The 6835-nt window shown below is 35.4% G+C and overlaps 1 protein-coding gene across 1 annotated transcript in view; it reads left to right on the top strand.

Annotated features, from left to right (window-relative positions):
* Window positions 1–2454: 2454 nt before the first annotated feature.
* The window catches only part of LOC106463049 (MDS1 and EVI1 complex locus protein EVI1-like), a 13818-nt gene continuing 9437 nt past the window's right edge, over window positions 2455–6835 (top strand). The window contains exon 1 of the mRNA XM_022390456.1: window positions 2455–2555. The gene's annotated coding sequence lies outside the window, so the exon portion shown is untranslated. The remainder of the gene's footprint in view (window positions 2556–6835) is intronic.

Genomic DNA, 6835 nt, shown 5'->3' with positions numbered 1-6835 from the left:
TATGTCTTACTATCACGTGACCACTATGCACTCATTGTTTACCTTTGTTGCCCCTGATTTTTGATATATGTTCAAACTCATTTTTGTTAATAGTTAGAAAATCAAAATATTTCTTTGAATGCATCAGCTGAACAAGAAGAAAATCGAAAATCACTGGTGCTTCTGAACAGAACATATGCTTATTATATGATATAGCGCACTCCTGGTCCTTGATATGTAACAGTGAGCTGATGAACAGAACTCGCATGTGTTCACACATCCACGTATCTTATACCATGCTAATCATTTCATGTTTTCATACATCCACGTATCTTATACCATGCTAATAATTTCATGTTTTCATGCATCCACGTATCTTATACCATGCTAATCATTTCATGTTTTCATGCATCCACGTATCTTATACCGTGCTAATCAATTTTTTCTTCTTTTTTTTGCAAACTACGGACTGTTTTCAACGAATCTATGCACTCACATTACAAGGAAAGTTATCCATTATTGTGGTCTGATTTGCGACCTATTTTCATCAAAACCTTCTCAATTTGCCCTTGTATCTGAAATAAAATAAATTATTCTATTAAATGTGATTCTGTTTTATAAAATTGTGTTTCAGAAATGTCATTAGATTGAGTTAATACAGCGTTCAACTTGCTAATACATATATCAAACTTATCTTTATAATTTGTACTATAAATCAATATTATATATTATTTCGACATTATCAGAATAAGACTGTTTGTTTGTTTGTAATTAAGCACTAAACTACACAATGGGCTATCTGTGCTCTGCCCACCACGGGTATCGAAACCCGGATTCTAGCGTTGTAAGTCCGCAGACATACCGCTGTACCACTGTGGGGTATCAGGATAAGACTTTTCATAGTTGATTCATATAACATTAGTCTAAATCATAGCTACCCCATCATCACTTCAGGACCGTAAGGAAGTAGAGACATGAATGATCATAAGGAGAGTGGGTAATGGTACTGTCAGGAATGTACTCTTAGCAGGAACAAGAAGGTCGTAGTGTGATGGAGCGTAGTAGAGGCAGGAATGAACTGTTAACCGAGCAAGAAACGTTGTAGGAGCAGCAATGTACTGTTAACATTAATAAGAAAAATCATAGAAAGGATGGGTGGTGGTCAGGAATGTACTGTTAATGGGAACAATAAAGGTCGTAGGGTGAGTAGAAACAGAAATCAGTTATTAACAGGAATATAGATGATTGTATGGAGAGTAGAAAATGGTAGGAGCAAAAATGCTAAATTAGCAAGGTCACGAAAAAAACTTTATAGAGACTAGATGGTGGTAGGTACAAGGTCAAAAACGATCGTATATGAGTGGAATATGGCAGAAACAGCTGTTTGAAGAATGGAAAGTGGTAAGGGCAGAAATGTCGCGTAAGCGAGGGCAAACGTTTTAAACTGGAAAGCGGATGGAAACAGAAATATGATAGTTATACTAATTACCAGGAGGAAAAATTGTATTTAAGTTATGTTACTGTAGAAACAATATTGAAATTGGTGGCAGAATTGGAACAGTAGATAAGAAGGAAGACAAAATCGTTTGAAGGTTATATCAACATATGATCGATAGAGGTATGCTACAGTAGAGGCAAAATATAGAGTATTGAAATCACTGTATATTAAAGGAAAATAAAAAAATAAACATGTGTTTGAGATTAGCAGGAGCAGATATGATTGTACGTAAAGTAAATGAGAAAAATATGGAGATTAGATGTATAAGAAGGAGGAATTTACGAAAATTGTAGGACAGTAGGAGTACAAATTGGTGTGTAGGAGTTACAAGCTAGTAAAAAATGACACGAATAATAAATTATATGTAACTTGTAAGTTCAGGGAGTAAGAACAAAAGTATATTGGTACGTTTCTGAAGAGAGTTAGTACTGCTGAACGAGTTTGTCCTTCTGGACCCCTCTCGAAGTTTCCATGGTAACAGAAGCAAATATCCTACAGCAAAGAGTAATTTTAAGATCGTGACAGCAGAAAATGTCGTTGTTTGAAGAAAGAAATATGTGTAGGCTGGAGGTGATGCTAGCTTAAAACTGGGCCACAGCGGCTTCACGCACCACCATCTGGAGCAATTACCGGTTTCATGAGAAAGACATATAGATTGAAAGAGACAAGCCTCGATGCACGTTACGAGCACGCGCAGGTAGCGTTCAGACGTCACTGAGCGAGCCTCTCAATCTGTGTTCTTTCGATAGGTTGACACACCAAAGTTCCAGGGTGAAGTGTGAGAAGGAAGGTGCGCGGACTCTTAACAGTTTATGATGTGAGTAACACTGTGACGAGCACATAGGGGCGCAGCGATCAACTAGCTTTTAAGCAGGTTTCCTGACTCAAAAGCTCTATTATTCTAGCTTTGGTTGTTCGTGTCAGAAGACTTGAGTGGTGAATTGTGTGCTTGTGAGACGGTGAAAGCGTTACTTTGGCTAAGTATCACAGAAGAGTTTTGTTCGCCTGTCATCCTGTTTACAATGTGCTTGAACTCAAAACTTAAGATACTACTATAAACGAGATAAGCATTACTACGGTAAGTTTCGAACTAATTCAGCTTATGTTATTCACTTTAGAAACCTAAGGTATTTTTTAAAGAGTATATAAACACTGCTATGTATAATATGTATGTTTATATACAAGCTAAAAAAAGCCCGAGCGCTGTCGAAGGTTTTTTCTTTTTTTTATATGATGAAAAAGAGACCACTTTTCGAAAGCGCTCGAGCTTCTGAGAAGTATTTTCACGTTTATAGCAAACTACAATGCTGTTTTACTTCAAAATTACATATATGTGTGTATGCATATTCACACATATTACTTCTATATTATTTGGTAAGGTAGGAGTCATCTTCAGCTAAGACAGTTTAATTTTTCTAACAGGGTGATTGGCCTTTGAAATGGGTTGCATTCAGATGTTGTACAGGCAATAAATTTAAGTGAGTTTAAGAAAAAGTTTGATAAGTATATGAATGAAAAGGGTTGGTTTTAAAATTTTATTATCTTTTTTAACCATTTTAATTTAGTTTTGAGGTTGGAACAGCCGAGATGGACCAATAGGTCTCATGTTGACCCAAAATATTATGTTATGTTTTATATTCACACATATTATTAAGTGGTATCTTAACTTTAATTTTGATCAGTTTACATGTAAAAACGCCCCCCCCCCCCAGTGGCACAGCGGTATGTCTGCGGACTCACATCGCTAGAAACCGGGTTTCGATACTCGTGGTGGGCAGAGCACAGATAGCCCTCGTGTAGCTTTGTGCATAATTAAAAAAACAAACAAACATGTAAATATTGCGATCGAACATTGTTGTTAGCCAAATAAGTTTTATGAAATTATTCTAAATATTTTTGTTAAAACTGCTTAACCGAATCTTCTCTCCCACCATCTCTCTTAAAACAATACTGTTAAAGTGATGGACAGGGGTTGCTTTCCTGCCAGGATATGCAGTTCCGATCCTGTACAAGAAAATAAAATCCATGATATATATACATAATGGGGAGTCAAAATGTTGTAAGCAATAAGAGTATACAGTATTAATAAAATGCACGTGAATGACGGTTGAATAAAACTAAAAGGTGTGTTAACAATTGAATAATCTTTTCAGATTGTCTGTGTGATTTAAAAGTCTCTTCAAAGATATGCATGGGCTGTCTGCACGTAGCCACCTCTTATTTTGAGCCGATAGACTCGAGGGTAGGCAGCTAGCTACTCAACATCATCAACCATCAACTCTAGGGATATTTTTTCTGATTGAACAGTGGGATTTGTCTTTCATTCTTATATCGGTTCGCGAACTCTCGAATTACAATCTGGGTACAGTAATTCTAGACCACGCCCGGACAGTACCACATTGAATAAAGTTTCCAAAAGTGAAATTGGGTGCTTTAGCGAGACTAATCGGGATAATCTTTAGATTCTGTACACTAGAGAGATATTCAGCCTATTATTTCCTCCAAAAAATGTCCATTTGTTTTCTTATTATTACCTAGAAGCATAACGACTTCTGGAATAATTTATGAGAACAAATACCTACTTACGTTTCCAAACGAAGTTTAACTTCTCTCAGTAGTCGTTTCAAGGTCCCACAGCTTTATGTGGAGCTTTCAGCAACAGAGAATGATGAAGGAGGCATCTATGAGTCTGAGTCCTGGGAGAAAAGCCTGTAAAATACGCTTAATCTTCCAAGTTGATAAAAAAGAAAACTATTCAAGTTGCTGAAGGCTTAAATATGAATAGGGTAACTTGGTTTTATATAGGGTGTAGAATCCAGATTTCGAAACGTTTTGAACCAAAGGTGGAGACGTTTCCAATTAAATAAGCTTTTATAATTTAAATTCATAGAATGGCTTTTTCAAAGTGTGTACTAATTTCACTTGAAATAAATTCATTGAATACCATATATAATATCATAGAATAGCTCAATTAACCTGAACAATCAGGTGTAAGAAGTTAGATATTAACATCTTTGTTTGCAGTCACATGACTGCAAACCCTCGAGGTATAACAATCTTCTTTTTTATTCGGTCAAGCAGCAACAGAAGGCTGTAATAAACATAGTCGTTGTACGTTGAATGTTGTTATTAAGCTTTATTTATATGCTTCAAACAAGTTCGCTAGAGACAAAACATCTGTTGAATAAGTTCCCAAGTCCATAATGTTACCTTATTTTCAAATATGCTCCGATTTAACTATTAGGATTAGAACTTGGTTCACACTTTAATCCATATCTGTAAGTTCACAAGTTTGTGTTTTTACATTTGTAGAAATTCGCGCAAAGCTGCTCAAGGGTTATCTGCGCTAGTCGCTACGAATTTTGAAGTGATAGACTAGAGGGAAGACAGCTAGTCAACATCACCCACCACCAGGCCTTGGATTAATTTTGTTTTACCAATGAAAAGTGAGTTTGACTGTTATAACTCCCCAACGGCTGAATACAATAGCATGTGCGGTGACGGAATTCGAACCCGTATATAGCTAGTCAAGTGCTATAACCACCTGGACCTTTCATAAGTTAATACGTTGTAAGAACGACTAGGAAAACAACAACACTGAAAAAATTTAAAGGAAAGAGAATCTAGACAACGGTTCCACCAAACGGTATTTATTGGGACTAGGTCCTCATTTCACAGCTATTGAGATGATTTTACTTGTGTTTTTTATGAATAGTTTTCTATTTATTTCTAATATTTCTATTATTAGCACCATTAAAAAAAGGAAATGGCATATATTCGTTGATAGAGTTTTTCCGATGAAAAAAAATTCAAAGTACCAAAATTTCTCGTTATAATCGTTACGATTCCATTGTTTTATAAAATAAAATAAATCGCTTTACTTATTACGCCAGTACCAGAATCTTGTATCACTGAAGATATGATCGTTAAGTCAGTGCTTCGCGAGCTAATATTTTGTAAAGTGCATAGCTCTATAGTCAATGAGACTTACCACAAATCGAAATATGTAACAAAACATTTAAGGTAATCATAGTAATACCTTAAAATTTGACGAAGTAAAGCAATTCCATGTACCCAAAAAACGTTGAGGTTAATTTTCTGATAATTTTGATTGAAGAATATTGATCACAACCTAGTTTTCAAATTACTGCGCTGATAATTTTAGTTCTTTACTCACTGCTATGGTAACTTTATTTCTTAATTTATTGCCCTGATAATCTTAGTTAATGAGTTATTACTTTTACAAATTAGTTTGAAGTATCTGCTCTAATGATTTAAATGTTTTCTATCACAAGTTGTTTCATGTTAATTTTAACACAAACTACACCAGAAAAAAGGAATCATTTAAAACAATCTAAAATATTGCATTTGCGTGCAATTCTTAAAAGTGATATATATGTCATTAGTTACGTGCATGTTTTGCGTGTACCGTTATAAAAATGTACGATTATTGATGTGCCACCCGCCCTAGAAAGATGGCAACAGTATTTCATTCCGTCTTCAGAGTTGTTATTTTCCTTTTCGCTTTGTTTTACTTATTGTTGTGTATAATGGTGTTTCGGTTGCCTTTTGGAGATGGGCATGATTTTTATGTAAAAGCACAAGAGCACCAGAACATTAGAGCTATTGAGATTGTGGAAACTGGACACATACAGAGATAAAGACATATCTTAAATACACTATTAAACAACTGATCTATACTCTAGACAGTTGGGACATGATTGTGGAAGGTCACGTAATAATTGCTAACTGCACAATAATTAGGGCTTGTCTACGGACTTGATGAGGAATTAAGAACAGCAATTAGAGTGCCTAGAAGGCGAATAAAAGATTTCATGAGGCTGGCTTTAGTTCGAGAAAACTTTCTTTAGTCTTACAACTCTTTTTGGACTTGTTGATGTCATCAGAATTAAAAGAAACGCCGTTAGACGTCTATATTCTTCACAGCTGATCCGAGGTTTCATATTGTCTCATTGACTGATGGGTGTGAATGTGTTTGGAAAGCCAAACGTGAATGATATATATGCTTTTTGCATGTTCGTTTTAGTTAATGTATATAGGGAGGCATTAGAGTGAATGGATGTAAAGATCGTATTATGCTTCCTATGCTGCTCGACGTTATGTTGACATGATATTGGGCTCAGAACATACTTCGTTTTCAAATAAGGCCATGATTATGTTGGACTATCTTGAACATAGACTGGTCAACAAGAATTCCTGATCTAAGTTCCATAAACGTAGATTCATAAGGCCATGATTATGTTGGAGTATCTTGAACATAGACTGGTCAACAAGAATTCCTGATCTAAGTTCCATAAACGTAGATTCATAAACTGTAACATTGCTAGGGAGTGTAGG

The sequence above is a fragment of the Limulus polyphemus genome, unplaced genomic scaffold, assembly GCF_000517525.1.
Source record: "Limulus polyphemus unplaced genomic scaffold, Limulus_polyphemus-2.1.2 Scaffold1313, whole genome shotgun sequence".
Classification (NCBI taxonomy): domain Eukaryota; kingdom Metazoa; phylum Arthropoda; class Merostomata; order Xiphosura; family Limulidae; genus Limulus; species Limulus polyphemus.
Note: the sequence above shows the minus strand (reverse complement) of the source record. Positions and strands in the feature narration are given on the sequence as shown.